This window comes from Chiloscyllium plagiosum, unplaced genomic scaffold (assembly GCF_037043375.1).
Source record: "Chiloscyllium plagiosum isolate Xiang-an unplaced genomic scaffold, Cpla_swu_hap1 HiC_scaffold_14, whole genome shotgun sequence".
NCBI lineage: Eukaryota > Metazoa > Chordata > Chondrichthyes > Orectolobiformes > Hemiscylliidae > Chiloscyllium > Chiloscyllium plagiosum.
Genome location: NW_028270152.1, coordinates 11,726,260 through 11,745,638, shown reverse-complemented (window position 1 = coordinate 11,745,638; position 19,379 = coordinate 11,726,260). Strand labels below are relative to the sequence as shown.

The 19,379-nt window shown below is 45.4% G+C and overlaps 1 protein-coding gene across 1 annotated transcript in view; it reads left to right on the top strand.

Annotated features, from left to right (window-relative positions):
- Nucleotides 1–3,564: 3,564 nt before the first annotated feature.
- The window catches only part of LOC122559238 (collagen alpha-1(VII) chain-like), a 247,948-nt gene continuing 232,133 nt past the window's right edge, over nucleotides 3,565–19,379 (top strand). Inside the window, exon 1 of the mRNA XM_087994572.1 lies at nucleotides 3,565–3,810. The gene's annotated coding sequence lies outside the window, so the exon portion shown is untranslated. The remainder of the gene's footprint in view (nucleotides 3,811–19,379) is intronic.

Here is a 19,379-nt window from a genome sequence, read left to right as displayed (position 1 = left end):
TAGGCTATCTATTTCTCCCAAAGACAGGTGAATCTGTGGAATTTGCTACCTCAATGTGCAGTGGATACTAGGACAGTGAATACATTTAAGGAGGAGTTGGACAGATTTTTAATTGGTAACGGGTTGAGGGGATATAGAGAGAAGGCAGGAAAATGGGGGTGTGGAGCATATCAGCCATGATCGAATGGCAAAGCAGACTCGATGGGCTGAATGGCCTAATTCTGCTCCCATACCTTATGAAGTGTACTAAAAATTGATTCAGTTGAGCTGTCCTGGTCAGTGTCAATGCAGTGCATGGACCAATCCTTCCATGACCAGGTGGAAATTCTGAAATTCCCTCTACCCTGGTTGTACTACACCACATGGACTCTCAGGAAGTGGCTCACTTTCTCAAAGGCAATCAAGGGGCGTGCAATAAATGTTGACCCAGCCAGCGATACCCACATCCCCGTGAAATACTAAATTTGAAAAAACCTGCCCGAAGCAATCATTTCATTGCAGCTTTTGAAAGGAAAGAGAAAACCTGTATTTCCACAACAGTTTTGTAACTACAGGTAGTCTCAGACAGCTGATGAAGTACTTCTTAAAATGCTGTCATGGCTGAAAAGTGATTTGTGCAGAGGAAGAAATTAAGTGGCCAAATTCTCCGATTTAAGAATGGATAAATAAAATGCTGGAAATTTGAAATAAAAGCAGAAAATGCTGGAGAAACCTGGTGATGGAGGGTTGGTCCTTGCGCTGCACTGACATTGACAAAGACAGCTCAACTGAATCAATTTTTAGTACACTTCATAAGGTCAATGGACAGAGAAACAGAGCTAACGTTTTCAATCTGCTATGACATGTTTTCTTTTCAAAATTGGAAGAGAAGTCATGTCATTCCAGACTCGAAACATTAACTCTGTTTCTCTCTCCACAGATACTGCCAAACTGCTCCAGCAATTTCTGTATTTATTTCTGATTTAAGGGTCTGGACTTCCAGGCCAGCACCCTAAGCCCTTCATTGAAAGACAGCAATGGGATCTCCTATTGCTTTCAGGGTAGACAGGGCTTGAGTTTTCCATCCCAGCTAAAAGCAGTAGGGCTGCATACCCTCGGCGTTGCACTGGAAATTAAAGGCTGAAGATGGAAATTGAAAGCCAGCCATTTGACTGAGAGGGAACAGCTGGCCAACTTGTACTGAGTGTGTCCTGATTCCAATCTAAATGCATACCTGACCATTGTGAGGCGCTTTGACCTGACGCTGCGTAAGTGCAATACATCATGAGGAATGGATAGGGCAAATGGCGAGGCCATTCTTTCTCAGTTCTCAGGGAGTCAAGGAGCAAAGGCCAGAATCGGAAAATCACGGCTAAGGGTTTCCGCACATCTACTTCACAAAGGGTGACAGAAGTTTCAAACCATCTTCCTCAAAAAAAAACTGGTGCTCAGCCAGTATAGTCCCTTAGCTTGGCTGCCTGGATTGCAATGCTGGGTGATGCCAATAGTGTGAACCTCCCTGAGGTTATCATCAAGGCCCCTCATTTCAGTCTCACATAAAGTGTGGTGATCCTCAGGTTAAATTCACCATGAGTCATCTCTCTCCAGTGCGAGAGTGGGGCTATGGCAGCTTTACAACTTGAAATACTTTTTAAAACTAGATTGATGGAGTTTGGTTAGCGGTGGATTGACAGTTTCTAGGGTAAGGGTAGGGTGTTACCTGTAGTTTAGTGGTTTGCACAATTGTGTCAGTATCAATGGACTTGTGATCTAATGTTAATGATCTAATATTCTATGGATCTCAGTTCAAATCCCACGATGGTGATGGAGAGATTTGAATTCAATAAAGATCTGGAATGAAAAAAAGCTCAATGGCACTGTCGACTGTTTCAAAAACCCGTCTGGTTCACAAATATCACAGAGATGTACAGCTCAGAAACAGACCCTTCGGTCCAACTCATCCATGCTGACCAGATATCCTAAACTAATCTAGTCCCATTTGCCAGCACTTGGCCCATATCCCTCTAAACTCTTCCTATTCATGTACCCATCCAGACGCTTTTGAAATGTTGTAATTGTACCAGCCTCCACCACTTCCTCTGGCAGCTCATTCCATATACGTACCACCCTCTTCATTAAAAAGCTACCCCTCAGGTCCCTTTTAAATCTTTCCGCTGTCACCTTAAACCTACATCCTCTATTTTTGGATTGCCCAACCCTGGGAAAAAGACCTTGTCTATTTACCCTATCAATGCCCCTCATGATTTTATAAACTTCTCAGCCTCTGATGCTCCAGGGAAAACAGCCCCAACCTATTCAGCCTCTCCCTGTAGCTCAAACCCCTCCAACTCTGGCAACACCTTTGTGAATCTTTTCTGAACCCTTTCAAGTTTAACAACATCTTTCCTAATACAGGGAGGCCAGAATTGAACACAGTATTCCAAAAGTCACCTCAGCAATGTCCTATAGCTTCTACCATCCTTCCCCAGCCTGGCCAACATATGACTCCAGACCTACAGCAATGCGGTTGACTCTTAACTGCCTCCGGACGAAGGCTCTGAAGATGTTACCTAATATGGTGGCAAAATGTCTGAAAATGAACCTTCCAGCTCAGCGAGCAAACCTACATCCAAAACCTCAACCTGAGCTACAAATCTTCTCAAAACTTGCTAACCAGGTTATAGTCCAACGGGTGACCTGATGAAGGGGCAGTGCTTTGAAAGCTTGTGATTTCAAATAAACCTGTTGGACTATGACCTGGTGTCATGTGACTTCTGACTTTGTCCATCCCGGTCCAACACCAGCACCTCTATATTATGAAAGAAGTCCACACAGGTTATAGTTCAATAGGTTTATTTGAAATCACAAGCTTTCGGTGCGCTGCTCTTTCATCAGGTGGGGCAGGATCATAGGACACAGAATTTATTGTAAAAGATCAAAGTGTCATACAGCTGATGCCATGGATTGAACAAACCTAGATTGTTAAGTCTTTAATCACTTACATTGGGGATGCAGGTTTCGATTCATTACTATATAAATCTCAGAGCTTCTCTCACAGCACAGTCCCCACACAACTTAAGATTTTATCAATATAATAAGAAGAGCCATCTCAGCTCAGACAATGCATCTAAGGTATGAGGCTACAGTCTGTCTGTATCCCATGTCATAAAAAAAACAGGAAAGCTGGCACCTGGGTCAAATTCTATCCTTCAATCAGCAAATGATTTAATTATTATCAGAACAGGCTCTGAGTAGTTAAAGAAAAATGGAAAGTTTTTTTTTCAATGAAGGGCTGCGTTTTTACCGAGATCGCAAAAGGAATCATTCTCCGATTGTGTTTTAAATTGCTCTTGAATTTGAAAACATTTTCAGGATAAAGAAAGTTGTAATTAAGTTCTGGGTGTGGCTCCTCAGTGTAGGATCGAATCTACAGTTGGTGCCGACACACCACCTGTACCGAGGAAGCCCACACAGTAATGCATCTCCTCTGAACACTATTGGCTACATCTTTTTTTAAAGGCAGGACACACACACACACACACACACGCCTGTCAAAAGAGAGATGAGACTTGATCCAAATTTTAACCCTCACCTCCTCAGTCCAAACAGAAACGGTGAAGTGCAGAGGTTGTCTGGAGAGAGCTGAGATCTCCCACCACAGACCCATCAAAGGGTGTGCAGTTTAGGGACAGGAAGAAACAAGGAGTTTTGGCTCTGGGATTTTCCTATGTTCTTGCAGAACCCAGGATTTGCAGGGACCGTTTCGGAGACTTCAAGGACGCGGGGCACATTGCAAATCCGGATCCGGGGGCTATGTCTTAATTGAAACAGGTAACGGGGTCCGCAGATTACTCAGCAAATTGCTTTCTGTGTTGCGAATTGCAGAAAGTGTAGTGCGGTGCATCTGAAATAAACTGAAAGTTGCAGCAAGGAAGTTTAATACCAACTCCTTACGTTACAACCACCGCGATTCTTTTCAACTGTGTCGTGTAAGTGATTTCCTTCTGTACTCTTAACGAATATCGAATTTGTGGAAGCTGCCCAGTGTGTAAACAAGGAGATCATTGTTAAACTCTGAGAATTCTTGCCTTAAAAAAAATTCTCGGGGTTGGGGTGGAGTTAAAGTTCGCCCAGAGACAGCAGCTCTGAAGTTTGCAGTGAATGTTGGATCTCCAGACCAAGTCTAGCCCTTGCCCTTGTAAAGTGATTGTCCCTTGCAGCTTTGAGGGAGTGCTGCACTGTTGGAAGCACAGCTATTCAGTTAAGAATTTCATCCACAGTTCCTTAAAGATCCCGTAACACGAGTTGAAAGAAGAGCAGAGCTCTCTTTGATGTCCTCTGATAATCCCTCTGTTCGTATTATGAACATTAGAACCTCATTCTTCTATCAACCCTGTGATCTTTGACTTCCCTTCTGACCAATCCAAAAGAAGTCTGTATTTTAAAAAAAAACTTGAACAAGACCAATGTTGTATGCAGTAAAATAAGAGAGTGATGGATGCTGAAGATCTGAAACATAAATTGCTGGAGAAACTCAGCAGGTCTGGCAACACCCGTGCAGAGAAAGCTGCAGTTCTCAACAAGAGGGACTGGATTTGAACTACCAACTCTGCTTTCTCTCTCCACTGACCTGCTGAGTTTCTCCAGCAATTTTGGCTGTGCGTTAATATTTCATGCAGCCTCTTTAGTGCAATCTGTGCCAGAGATGCTGAGTCGTAGAAGATTTGAGAACTTTCTCCATCAGATTTGGGATTTGAAAAAGAGTCAGGAACATATAGAATTGGAAGTTCAGTAAGGTGCAGAAACCAAGAGATAGGGGGATGGAGGGTTTTATAAATTGCTGGTGTCACAACAATTGAATATTTCAGTAGGACAGAGGGGCTCTGGGTAGAGAGCAGGACTTTAGCTATAATGTAAAAACGGAAAAAACTGTGGATGCTGTAACTCAGAAACAAAAACAGAAAATACTGGAAAAGCTCAGCAGGTTTGGCAACATCTCTGACGAGAAATCAGAGTTTGAAATCCAAAGTTCTGAAGAAGGGTCACCGGACCTGAAACGTTCAATCGGATTTTTTTTTACTTCATAGATGCTGCCAGATCTGCTGAAATTTTTCAGCAATTTCTGGTTTTAGCTGCAATACATTTGGGAGGGTGGGATGAATTGTTGTCGTGCCTCTGTACTTCCTGGGAATCTCCTGGGAGTGAGCATGTAACGTGGAAGTTTCTATATATTTCTGGCTCCTAGCTCTGACCCTGCCACCCAGTTCTGTGACATCACAAGGTTCTTGTCACTGGTTGGACCTGTTTCCTGAATTCTGCATTGGCTGCTCCTTTTTGGGTTAGCCCGACATGAGGTTTGGGACTGGGGTTTAATCCCACACTCAGACATTGCTCCCTGTGACTGTGTTGTCACCACCTCTCTGCCTTATTGACAATGACTATGTCTGACATGCTGGCGTTTTGAAACACTTTTATTGACACGCTGTTACACTCCATATAGTCTCTCTCTGTCTCTTTTACCCCCCCCACTAGTCTGTTTTTTTCTCACCTACTCCCTCTCCCCCTCACTCACCCCATTAGATTCTTTTGCTATTCAGTCTCTCTCTATCTCTTTCTCTCTTACTCACACTCAGTCTTTCTCTCTCCTTCTGTCTCTCTTCCCTCCCCACAATTTCTCTCTCTCCCTCCCCAGTCTCTCTCCCTCCTAGTCTGTTTCCCCACCCAATCTCTCTCTCTACCCCCAGTCTCTTTCTCGCTTCCCCCGCACTGAGTCTCTCAGTTTCTCAGTGCAATCTTTCCACATCTCTTGTCTTTTAGTTCCCTTCGCTCCCCAAGTTTCTCTCTCTTCTTCCTCCCCCCCCACTCAGTATCTCTGTCTTGCTCTTTTGCTTTCTCTCTCCCACACTCTCTTTTGCTCACTTTCCCACAGTGTGTCTCTCCTTCTGTCTGTCTCTCTTCCTCTTTCCACCTTCCCCCCTCACCTCTGCACTCGGTGTCTCTCTCTCTCTCTCTCACACACACACACACACCCCAGTTCCCTCTCTTTTAGTTCCTCTCTGTGCCCCTCAGTCTCACACTGTCTCAGTTTCTCTCTCTCCCCTCCCATCTCTTTCATTCTCTCATCTCCAGACTCTGGGACAGACTATTCGATCTTCTCACCTCAGAGTTTTGGTCGTGTATAATTGTTGATGTTGGTGTTACATCATCTTATTGTGTAATGAGCTATTCATTCTTATTGTGCTATAGAGTCTCAGAGAGGACTCTGATTAGGAATGATAAGGAGCTGGATTGACCTCAGGACCCAATGGGCCCAGCACCAGCTGGGGTGGTGGTGGGGGCTGTTTTTGTGTGGTGGATGGGGGTGTTGGTGGATTAAAAGCAGCTGGAATGCTGGGAGGAGAGGAGAAGAGGGTGCTTTAGAGTGCAGGGAGAGGGTGGGCTGGATGTGCTGAAGAAAGTGCACAGGGACACAGGACAGAATTTGAGTCATAGTCATAGAGATGTTCGGCATAGAAACAGACCCTTCGGTCCAACCCGTCCATGCCAACCAGATATCCCAACCCAATCGAGTCCCACTGCCAGCACCCGGCCCATATCCCTCCAAACCCTTCCAATTCATATACCCATCCAAATGCCTCTTAAATGTTGCAATTGTACCAGCCTCCACCACATCCTCTGGCAGCTCATTCCATACACGTACCACCCTCTGCGTGATAAAGTTGCCCCTTAGGTCTCTTTTATATCTTTCCCCTCTCACCCTAAACCTATGCCACCGTGGGCGGCACGGTGGCACAGTGGTTAGCACTGCTGCCTCACAGCGCCAGAGACCCGGGTTCAATTCCCGCCTCAGGTGACTGACTGTGTGGAGTTTGCACGTTCTCCCCGTGTCTGCGTGGGTTTCCTCCGGGTGCTCCGGTTTCCTCCCACAGTCCAAAGATGTGCAGGGTCAGGTGAATTGGCTATACTAAATTGCCTGTAGTGTTAGGTAAGGGGTAAATGTAGGGGTATGGGTGGGTTTCGCTTTGGCGGGTCGGTGTGGACTTGTTGGGCCGAAGGGCTTGTTTCCACACTGTAATCTAATTTAATCTATGCCCTCTAGTTCTGAACTCCCCGACCCCAGGGAAAAGACTTTGTCTATTTATCCTATCCATGCCCCTCATAATTTTGTAAACCTCTATAAGGTCACCCCTCAGCCTCCAACGCTCCAGGGAAAACAGCCCCAGCCTGTTCAGCCTCTCCCTATAGCTCAAATCCTCCAAACCTGGCAACATCCTTGTAAATCTTTTCTGAACCCTTTCAAGTTTCACAACATCTTTCTGATAGGAAAGAGACCAGAATTGCACGCAATATTCCAACAGTGGCCGATCCAATGTCCTGTATAGCCGCAACATGACCTCCCAACTCCTGTACTCAATACTCTGACCAATAAAGGAAAGCATCAGCTCATTGGCCCATCTGGTCCAGATCCTGTTGTAATCTGAGGTAACCCTCTTCGCTGTCCACTACACCTCCAATTTTGGTGTCATATGTTAACTTACTAACTGTACCTCTTATGTTCGCATCCAAATCATTTATGTAAATGACAAAAAGTAGAGGGCCCAGCACAGATCCTGTGGCACTCCATTGGTCACAGGCCTCCAGTCTGAAAAACAACCTTACACCACCACCCTCTGTCTTCTATCTTAGATCCATGAGATCTAACCTTGCTAATCAGTCTCCTTTGGGGAAACTTGTCAAACACCTTATTGAAGTCCATATAGATCACATCTACTGCTCTGTCCTCCTCAATCTTCTTTGTTACTTTTTCAAAAAACTCAATCAAGTTTGTGAGACATGATTTCCCATGCACAAAGCCATGTTGACTATCCCGAATCAGTCCTTGCCTTTCCTAATACATGTACATCCTGTCCCTCAGGATTCCCTCCAAAAACTTGCTCACCACTGAGGTCAGGCTCACTGGTCTATAGTTCCCTGGCTTGTTTTTACCACCCTTCTTAAACAGTGGAACCACGTTTGCCAACCTCCAGTCTTCCAGCACCTCACCTGTGACTATCGATGATACAAATATCTCAGCAAGAGGCCCAGCAATCACTTCTCTAGCTTCCCACAGAGTTCTCAGGTACACCTGATCAGGTCCTGGGGATTTATCCGCCTTTAACCGTTTCAAGGCATCCAGCACTTCCTCCTCTGTAATCTGGACATTTTTCAAGATGTCACCATCTATTTCCCTACAGTCTATATCTTCCATATCCTTTTCCACAGTAAATACTGATGCAAAATATTCATTTAGTATCTCACCCATTTTCTGTGGCTCCACACAAAGGCCGCCTTGCTGATCTTTGAGGGGCTGTATTCTCTCCCTAGTTACCCTTTTGTCCTTAATATATTTGTAAAATCCCTTTGGATTCTCGTTAATTCTATTTGTCAATTCTGTCTCATGTCCCTGTTTTTCCCTCCTGATTTCCCTCTTAAGTATACTCCTACTTTCTTTATACTCTTCTAAGGATTCACTCGATCTATCCTGTCTATACATATGCGCTTCCTTCTTTTCCTTAACCAAACCCTCAATTTCCTTAGTCATCTTGAGTGAGGTTGCCTGGGACAACATTGGGAAGTGTGGTGCTGGAAAAGCATAGCCGGTCAGTCAGCATCCAAAGAACAGGAAAGTCAATGTTTCGAGCATAAGCTCTTCATCATGAGCTTATGCTCAACGTCGATGCTCCTGCTCCTCAGATGCTGCCTGACCTGCTGTGCTCTTCCAGCACCACACTCTCGACTCTGATCTCCAGCATCTGCAGTCCTCACTTTCTCCTACAACATTGGAAAGGTCAGGGAACTGGAACTGGGAGTCAGGAGAGATCAGACATGGGATGAAGGGGACTAGAATGGGGCTGTGTGGGGACTCTAAAAGTCATCATTGTAGGAGAAAGGGAAACTGTAGAGCGGTCTACATAGAACTATAATAGCATATTGACAGAGTGGAGAGGTGATGGCTGTTTGGTATTATTGCTGGACTGCTCATCCAGAGACCCACATAATATTCTGGGGACCTGGGTTTGAATCCTGCTGTTGGCAGATAGTGGAATTCAAATTCCACAAATCCATCTGGAATTCAGAGACTAGTGATTAAGGAGCTTGGGGAGAATGGAGAACGAGGGAGGGGGTGAGTCAGGGAGAGTAGAAGACTAGAAACTAGGGGTCCAAGTAGGGGAAGGGAGGTACTGGAAGTCCAGTGAATTCTGGGGGGTAGTGTTAGGTAGCTGAAAGCTTCGTGGGGGGGGATTGAAGAGAAAGACATGATTCCGAACCAGTGACATGATCAGTTGGGTCTGTTATAAAACCCTTCCTAAAATAAAACCCTTCTGATGTTTGACATTTGATTGTTTTTCATCCTGTTTTGGTCACTCTGACCAAATTTCCTGATGTGTATGAAGTTGGGCCAGTTGAAAGTCCTTCCGACAGACCATCCCGTAATTAGTGTCTTTTTCAAATTGATAGCCTGGCATGGGAAAACAAGACCACAATGACGTTCCGTTGCAGCTGCTTTGATTCGGGCAGTGGCTTTGGTCTCAACTTAGTGCTGGAATATCCAATGTCAAAACCATGCTGTTGTCCAAACATATTGAATCCATAATACTGACCACAAAACTTGAATTCATTTGGTACCTTTTTAACAGTAAATTGTCCCCAAGACGGTTCACCATCATTATTCAACAACCGAGCCACAGAAGGGCCATTGTTGCATGTTGGCACAGTGGGGAGACAATGGTCTGGTGGTATTACCACTGACTGCTAATCCAGAGAGGATGAGTTGATAAAGCATGGTGTTGGAAAAAGCACAGCAGGTAAGGCAGCATCCGAGGAGCAAGAGGGTTGACATTTTGGGCAGGACTGTTCAGGACTGGGGAAGGGGTTGGGGGGGAGCTGAGTGATTAGATGGCGAGAGGAAAGGTAGGTGGGATGGTGATAGGTAAGTGATGGTGAGTAATGGGATTGTTTCAGGATGTGGTTGATTGAGAGACCCAGGTTCTGGGAATCTGGGTTTGAATCCCACCAGGGCAGATAGTGGAATCCAATAACAATCTAGGATTAAGAGACTCATGATGAGCATTGTTGATTGTCAGGAAATACCCATCTGGTTCATTTGTATCCTTTAGGGAAGGAAAACACCATCCTTACCTGGGCTGCTCATAACAATGTGGTTGACTCTTAACTGTCTCTGGGATAGACATAAATGGTGGCATAGTCAGTGATGTCCTCATCCTGTGAAGAATAGACGTTCTTTCCTTCTCTGCTGCCCCCTATGTAGGAGAGGTGTAAATGAAGTTCAGTCAGAAATGACTGCCTGCAATTAAGTATGCGTTAGGTTACTTCATTGGGATCAAGTGGCTTGCTGGTTAGAATGTGATGCAGAATAACGCCAAAAGCGTGGGTTCTATTCCCATACAAGTTGAAGTTCCCATGAAGGGTTCTCGATCTCACCTGAGGTGTGATAACCCTCTGGTTAAACTACCATAAGTCATCAGGGCAGAGTTTCTCTCCCGATGAAGAGCTTATGCTCAAAACATCGACTCTCCTGCTCCTCTGATGCTGCCTGACCGGCTGTGCTTTTCCAGCACCACACTTTTTAACACTACCACTAGTCATCTCTCTCCAAAGTCTTTGCATCCTCCTCAGTGCAACACATGACAGACAGATCTTTCCAGCCCTTCTCAAATTAAAGACATTCTCTCAGCAGTGTGGAGAATATCTGAATTTAGAAATTTAGAAATTAACTTTCGATGTGTCACAAGCCGTAACAAGTAGAAAATCCAGGTCAGGTTTTTGACCTATGACATTAAGTAAACATGAAAGGAGCCTGTGGTGAGGTCACAGTCATGGAAATGTCAGAAACAGGTCGCTGCAAATTGTCAGGGAGTCCTTTTCTGAGGTCCATTGGATTTCAGTGGGATCCAGGCTCTAAGAACCAAGTTCCTTCTCATCAAGGAGGAGAAAGTGAGGACTGCAGATGCTGGAGACCAGAGTCGAGAGTGTGGTGCTGGAAAAGCACGGCAGGTCAGGCAGCATCCGAGAAGTAGGAAAATTGATGTTTTGGGCAAGAGTCTCATCCCCGATGAAGGGCTTTTGCCCGGAATGTTGCTTCTCGGATGCTGCCTGAATGGCTGTGCTTTTCCAGCACCACATTCTCTCGACTCAGTCTCATCGGGCTGGTTCAGAACTTGCTTTTAGATTTCTCTTGATAAATTAGGGGCATGCATTTTCGGAATTCCTAAACCTTATTTTGAGGAAGCTTGAGCAATTTGTGCATGTCGCAGTGAGTCAGCACACTACTTAATTGATTCTAAGAAATGGCACTGAGGGAATATTTGGGGAACTGGGGAGGGATTCAACTCATAATGACACCAGTCCCTGTTCATTAAACTGAAGCCTTCACTTCCTTATGGGAGGTGGGCATTGTTGGCAAAGCCAGCATTTGATACCCATTCCCCAATTGCCCTTAAACGGAGGGCCTTGCTTGGCCAGTCTGGGAGCTGTTGAGAGTCAGCAACATTGCTGTGGGTCTGGAGTCACGTGCAAGTCAGCCCAGGGTAGGAATGGCAGATTTCCTTCCGTAAAGGACATCATCCTGATTTGGATGCAAGCAAATAAAATAGGAGATGAAAATAAAGCAACTGTTTCCCTCACCCTGACAGGATCGGGTGCCTTTGTGTTAACCAATGTTGTCCAAATGATCCTAGTCCGATAGACCAAATGGCCTCCTTCCTCACTGTAACGTTCTGAAGCTTGTACTGTATCTGTTTTCAGCTGCGTTGCTGAAATAAAACAGGGTCTCCCCCATTTGATTTAGATGACATATTCATCCTGATGTGTCATTTCACTGGAGAATTGTCTGATAAAATCTTCAAACTATGAGTTTCTGGCCAAGGTAGTTTCGCTCTTGCGTGGAGTAGGACCTTTTGGGAGTTTAAACAGGAAACTGTCGGTTTCCCTTGCTGGCTGTGCTGCCAAAACTGCTCAGGGCAGATGCGCTGTGTATCCTGAGTGATCCTGGTAATGCTATCAGCTTCATACAGACTCCATACTTGTTGTTGTTAATAGTTTTATCTGCTTTGGTCAACTTACTGGGAAAAATATATACCTGCTTCTCTCTCTGACTTTTTAAAATTAAACGATCAAACATAAAAATCTGAATTAATTTTAAATTTGGTCGATACGCTGAGGAGTGGCAGATAGAGTTTAATTTGGATAAAAGTAAAGTATGGCATTTTGGTAAAACAAAGAAGGGCAGGATATAATTGCAAGGATGCCTTCCTTGAAGAAGGTCTCCTCCTCCCTCTACAAGAATCCTCACCTTTAACCTCCTTCCACCTATCGCATTCCCAACGCCCCTCCCCCAAGTCCCTCCTCCTACCTTTTTATCTTAGCCTGCTTGGCACACCCTCCTCATTCCTGAAGAAGGGCTTATGCCTGAAACATTGATTCTCCTGCTTCTTGGATGCTGCCTGACCTGCTGTGCTTTTCCAGCAACACATTTTTCAGCTTGATCTCCAGCATCTGCAGTCCTCACTTTCTCCCAGGATACGGAGATATGGCATTGAGGGTGAGTTAGAGGTTTGGATTAGGAATTGGCTGGATGGAAGAAGACAGAGGGTAGTAGTTGATGGCAAAGTTTCTTCATGGAGTGCCGTCACTAGCGGTGTTCCGCAAGGATCTGTTTTGGGACCATTGCTGTTTGTCATTTTTATAAATGACCTGGAAGAGGGGTTAGAAGGTTGGGTGAGCAAGTTTGCGGATGATACGAAAGTCGGAGGAGTTGTTGACAGTGAGGAAGCATGTGGCAGGTTACAGCAGGATATAGAGAAGCTGCAGAGCTGGGCAGAAAGGTGGCAGATGGAATTCAATGTAGCTAAGTGCGAGGTGATTCACTTTGGGAAGAATAACAAAAAGATGGGGTACTGGGCTAATGGTCGGATACTTGGTAGTGTGGATGAGCAGAGGGATCTTGGTGTCCATGTACACAGATCTCTGAAAGTTGCCACCCAGGTAAATAGTGCGGTGAGGAAGGCATATGGCGTACTGGCTTTTATTGGTAGAGGAATTGAGTTCCGGAGTCCTGAGGTCATGATGCAGTTGTATAAGACTCTGGTACGGCCGCATCTGGAATATTGTGTGCAGTTTTGGTCGCCATACTATAGGAAGGATGTGGAGGCATTGGAACGGGTGCAGAGGAGGTTTACCAGGATGTTGCCTGGTATGGAAGGAAAACCGTATGAGGAAAGACTGAGGCACTTGGGGCTGTTTTCACTAGAGAAAAGAAGGTTTAGGGGTGACTTGATTGAGGTGTACAAGATGATTAGGGGGTTAGATAGGGTCGACAGTATGAACCTTTTCCCGCGTATTGAGTCGGGTATTACAAGGGGGCATAGCTTTAAATTAAGGGGGGGTAGATATAGGACTGATGTTAGGGGTAGGTTCTTCACTCAGCGAGTCGTTAGTTCATGGAATGCCCTGCCAGTAACAGTGGTGGACTCTCCCTCTTTATGGGCATTTAAGAGGGCATTGGATAGGTATATGGAGGATGGTGGGTTAGTGTAGTTTAGGTGGGCTTGGATCGGCGCAACATCGAGGGCCCAAGGGCCTGTACTGCGCTGTATTCTTCTATGTTCTATGTTCTATGTTCTATATAATTATACAATTAATGGAGGGGGCCCTGGATAGTGTAGAACAAAAGAGACCTATGGATTTAGGTACATAATTTTTGAAGTTTGTGTCACAAGTAGATGGTGAAGATAGCACTTACCATGCTCACTCCTTTTGAATACAGGAGTTGAGAGGTCATGCTGAGGTTGTACAGGACATTGGTAAAGCTGCTTCTGAAGTACTGTGTACAGTTCTGGGCACCCTGTAATAGGAAGGATATTATTAAGCTGGAGAAGTTTCAGAAAAGATTGACCAGGACTTTACTGGGAATGGAGGCTTTGAGTTATAGGGATAGGCTGGGATTTTTTGGTAACCTTTATAGAGGTTCATAAAATCATGAAGGGCGTAGATAAGGTGAAATGAGAAAGGCCTTTTCCCTCGGGTAGGCAGAGAAAGGGGACATTTGTTAAGGTGAGACATGCTGGGTAACCTTTTTTTATAGTGGTTCATGTGTGAAATGAACCACAAGAGAAAGTGGTGGATGCAGGTACAGTTATGACATTTTAAAAAGACATTTCGATAAGTGCATAAATAGGAACGATTTGGAGGGGTATGGGCCAAATGTAGGCAGATGGGGCTTAGCTTAGTTTTTGAACATGCTCAGCATGGATTAGTTGGACCGTGTTTCCATGCTGTATGACTCTATGACCAAAAACTCCCCTTTTGTGGAGTAATCTAGAAAGAGGAGACACCATTTATATGAGAACATGAGAAACAGCAGGAGGCAGAGAAGGCCATTCAGCCCCATTAATGTGCCCCGCTATTCAATGTGTTATGATTGATCTTCCCCAGACTTTAACGCCCCTTTTGTACCATCTCCGCATAGCTCTTGGATCCTTGACATTTCTAAACTTTATCCACCTTCTCTTTTTAAAGACTTGCAATTATCCAGCCTTCACAAATCTCTATGGTACAGAATTCCAGAATCCACCACCATCTGGGAGATGAAATTCCCCATGGATAGGATAAATAGACAATGTCTCTTTCCCTGGGGTGGGGGAGTCCAGAGGTAGAGGGCATAGGTTTAGGGTGAGAATGGAAAGATGTAAAAGAGACCTAAGGGCAATTTTTTCACACAAAGAACTCCTGAAGAATACCACTTATCATCTTGATAAATCAACCCTTTCATTCCAAGGAGGAGAAAGTGAGGGCTGCAGAGGCTGGACATTAGAGTCAAGAGTGTGTTGCAGGAAAAGCACAGCAGACCAGGCAGCATCTGACGAGCAGGAGAATTGACGTTTTGAACATAAACCCTTCACCAGGAGTGATGAAGGGCTTATGCTCGAAATGTCGATTCTCCTGCTCATTGGATGCTGCCTGACCTGCTGTGCTTTTCCAGCACCACGCTCTCAACCCCTTTCATACCAGGATTGATCCTCTTTGGAACAACCTCCCACGCCAGTGCATCCCATATGTGCTGACCAAAACTATACACAGTACTCCAGGGTGCAGCCTCACCAACATTCTGTACAGCTCTAACAAGATTTACACTCCAATCTCTTAGTGATGAAAACCAACAGCTTTCTTAATGAATTTAGGAATAAGGGGTCTCCTACTTAAGATGGGAATGAGGTTAAATTTCTCCTCTTCGGGAGTAGTTTGCCAGTGAGCATAGACCAGCCCATTTGATGTATTCAGGGTCAAGTTGGACAGATGTTTGGTTGGCAAGGGAGTCAAGGGTTTTGGGGGAATGGGCAAAAAGTGGGGTTGATCAGCCATAATTGTATTGAGTGGTGGAACAAGCTTGAGTGGGTCTCACACTGGGGTTCAGACGCTATCTAGTCCCTGTGAGTAACATTCATTGGAGCATCAGGCAGTGCCACTGAGTACAGAGTGATGTCAGGCAGCTGGATCACATGTAGGCCTCAGCACCAGATGGAGCATAGGCAACGAATGTGGGTGACGATAGCATGGTGGTAATGTCACTGGGTTAGCAATCCAGTAGTACCCAGTGTAATGTTGTGGGTTCAAATCCCGTCATGAGTTCAGTAGGAATCTGGAATGCGAGCTAGCTTAATGACGGCTGTGAAATCATTGGTTGATGTGAAAGCCTCTGTCTGATTCACTTATGCCCTTTTTAAGGGAAAGAATTCTGGCCTACCTGTGTCTTCAGATCCATAGCAATGTGGTTGACTCTGAAATGGCCTGAAAAAGCCAATAGGGGGCATACAGGGATGGGCAGTGGGACATTGGCAATGATGTAGAAATGAAATATGTGGGACCCCTCTCCTGGACAATCTGGCCGTTAGAAACCTAAAACAGGAGGATTCTGGAGTTGTCATGGACATGGACACGACCACTTATGGATCCTTCAGAATGATCCCTGAATCCGTCAGGAGAAGAGGGAGCATGTTGTGACTGGAGGACGGCCACCCAATATGAGAATATTACTCCTTCTCTCAGGGGAAGGCAGTGAATCTGTCAGAGAGGAGTATCTCGGCTATCAAGCAAAGATGCCTCATGATTGAAAACTGGGCACACAGGACTAACACCTCGAATGTTGTTTCGTAAAGGTTAGGGTGCCTAGCCAACAGCTAATTCTTTGATTTCCACTGCACTAGCCAAAGAAGAAGCAGTTTACCTTCAAATAGCGCCTCTGAGGATGATGCCTTTGATTCATTGTCATGACACTCCTCTATACCCTCCTAGCAGCATGGAAACGTTTATCTCCAGGAGGGCACTTCCAGGTTTAGGATTGAGGTTGTAACCTGGTAGCCTCAATGTAGGATGAAATCTGACAGTCGGAGGATTGCCAAAGGCTGGATACGGGTGACCAGCCGCTGGAGTGGTTTGTGGTTGAGGTGCAGAGATTGGCAGGGGCATACTTGGGGTAGAGATTCCAGGAAGAGTGAGCAACCTGGCATGAAAGGTGGTGGAGTGGCTGTAGTGTGTGAGCTCATAGCTTCTTCCATGGAAAAAAGGTGGCAACCATCTTAGGCGGCTAGGTCCACCTGATGGCTACTGGGTCTGCACATGTCTCCATGGTGTAAGCCACTGGGTGCAGGACGGCAAGAGTAAGTTAGCAGGAAAGAGATAGGGAAAAGACGCCGCAACTTTGTCAGATGTCCGTTTCGACTGAGGCTATGAGCCATTGTTATCTACCAACGAGGGAGGAATGGAGGAGCTTCATCTCAGGGCATTTCGGGATGGGTACCACTCCAATGACACTCAAGAAGCTTCACACCATCCAGGAACAAAGCAGCCCACTTGATTGGCACCACATCCATTCCCTCCACCACCAACGTTCAGTAGCAACAGTGTGTACTATCTACAAAATGGACTGCAGATATTCATCAAAGATCCTTAGCACCTTCCAAACCCATGATCATTTCCATCTAGATGGACAAGGGCAACTGATACATGGGAAGGGCTTATGCCCGAAACGTCGATTCTCCTGTTCCCTGGATGCTGCCTGACCTGCTACGCTTTTCCAGCAATACAGTTTCAGCTCTGATCTCCAGCATCTGCAGACCTCACTTTCTCCCCAACTGATACATGGGAACACCACCACTCTTTCGGAGGGTCAGAATGTACGTGAGTGACGCTGGTGCGGGCAGAAGTGGTGGTGACCATGGCAGTAGGGGTAGCGGAAGTCACATCTAGGCTGTCCTTACCTAGATGTGACTATGTGTGACTCCAGACCCACAGCAATGCAGATGACTCTCAACTGCCCTTTGGGAATGGGAAAATAAACACTGGCTTATGAATGAATTAACAGATCTGACATGTCCAAGGTTTGTGTTTCAAATTGAACAGAGGACATTGATTTCCACAGATACCATGGATTACTGAAGTGCAGTGGTTAAAGGAGGGCTGGATATCTGTTCCTGTTCACCTCTTCCGCTAGAGCTTAGCAGGATGAGAGAGGTTTCTATCAGATCTATCAGACCTGGACAGTGTAGATGCAGGGAGCATGTTCCCCCTCAATCAGGGAGTCTAGATCCAGGGAACACTGTCTCAGGATATGGGGTAGATAATTTAAGAATGAGATGAGGAGAGATATTGCATTCAGAGGGTAGTGAGCCTGTGGAATTCTCTACCACTGAAGCCTGTAGAGGTCAAGATGCTGAGTAAGAGATGGATGCATTTTTAAAGGCATCAAGGGGTGTGGGGCGAAAGAGAATGAACCATGATCAAATTGAATTTGAGAGGGTTATAACACATCAAGGATAGGCGAAACTTAAACCTTGGCTTCCTAGCCTAGAGGGAGGTATCTAAAAACTAGCAAGAGGCCATTCAGCCCCTTGAGGTTGCTCTGCCATTCAATACGATCATGGCTGATCTCATCTCAGCTTCCAATCAAGTCTTCTGCCCACTCTCCAATCTGTTAGTAATTAAGAATCTGTCTATGTCGTCCTTTTAAATTTACTCCATGTCCCAGCATTCACTGCACTCTGAGGGAGTGAATTCCACAGAGTCATGACCCTTTTGATAAAAGTAACTTCTGCAAATCTGTTTTAAATCCTCCGCCCCTTAACCTAAAACAGTGACCTTGCGTTATAGATGGTGTTTCCTCATGTGAGATCCTTTCTTCCATTTGCTGTTTCAATCCCCTTAAGCATCCTATATACCACTTGCAATGTCTATTGCACCATAGACCCTAATGGGGTCTTCCCAGGAAGGGACAATGGAAGTTTTGAGTTATAAGGAGAGGTTGGATAAGCTGGGACTTTTTCCCTGGAGAATAGGAGACTAAGGGTTGACCTTTTTAGAGTTGTCTCAAATCATGAGATGCTTCGATAAGGTTGATAGCCAACAACTTTTCCCCAGGGTAGGGGAGTCTAAAACTAGAGAGCTGAGGTTTAAGGTGAGAGGGGAGACATACAAAAGGGTCCAGAGGGACAATTTTTTCAGAAGGTGGTAAGTGTCTGGGATGGGCTGCCAGAGGTAGTGGTGGAAATGAATACAATTTTGTCATTTAAGAAATGTTTAAATGGGTACATGGATGGGATCACTATGGAGGGATATAGACCAAATGTGGGTAAATGGGACTAGTTTAAATTGTGAAAACTGGGTGGCGGGGCAGGTTAGGCCAAAGGGCCTGTTTTTACACAGTAGTTGGAGGATTTGAGCTATAGGGAGAGGCTGAACAAGCTGGGGCTGTTTTCCCTGGAGTATCGGAGGCTGAGGGGTGACCTTACAGAGGTTTACAAAATTATGAGGGGCATGGATAGGGCAAATAGGCAAAGACTTTTCCCTGGGGTCAGGGAGTCCAGAACTAGAGGGCATAGGTTTAGGGTGAGAGGGGAAAGATATAAAAGAAACCAAAGTGGCAACTTTTTCACACAGAGGGTGGTACGTGTATGGAATGAGCTGCCAGAGGAAGTGGTGGAGGCTGGTACAATTGCAACATTTAAGAGGCATTTGGATGGGTATATGAATTGGAAGGGTTTGGAGGGATATGGGCCGGGTGATGGCAGGTGAGATTAGATTGAGTTGGGATATCTGGTCGGCATGGATGGGTTGGACCGAATGGTCTGTTTCCATGCTGTACATCTCATGACTGTATGACTCTAATTATCCCCATCTACGTACAGCCATAAAGTACCTCCTCCCCGTGCCCCCTCCCCCACCAAAATAACCTTCAGTTAATCTATTAGCATCTCTGTTACCTACTTTCATTTGTTCACTGGTATCCCTGCCAGACCTAACGAGATGACACCATCTGGTCTGGGCTGAATTTGCCGATATAGTGCCAG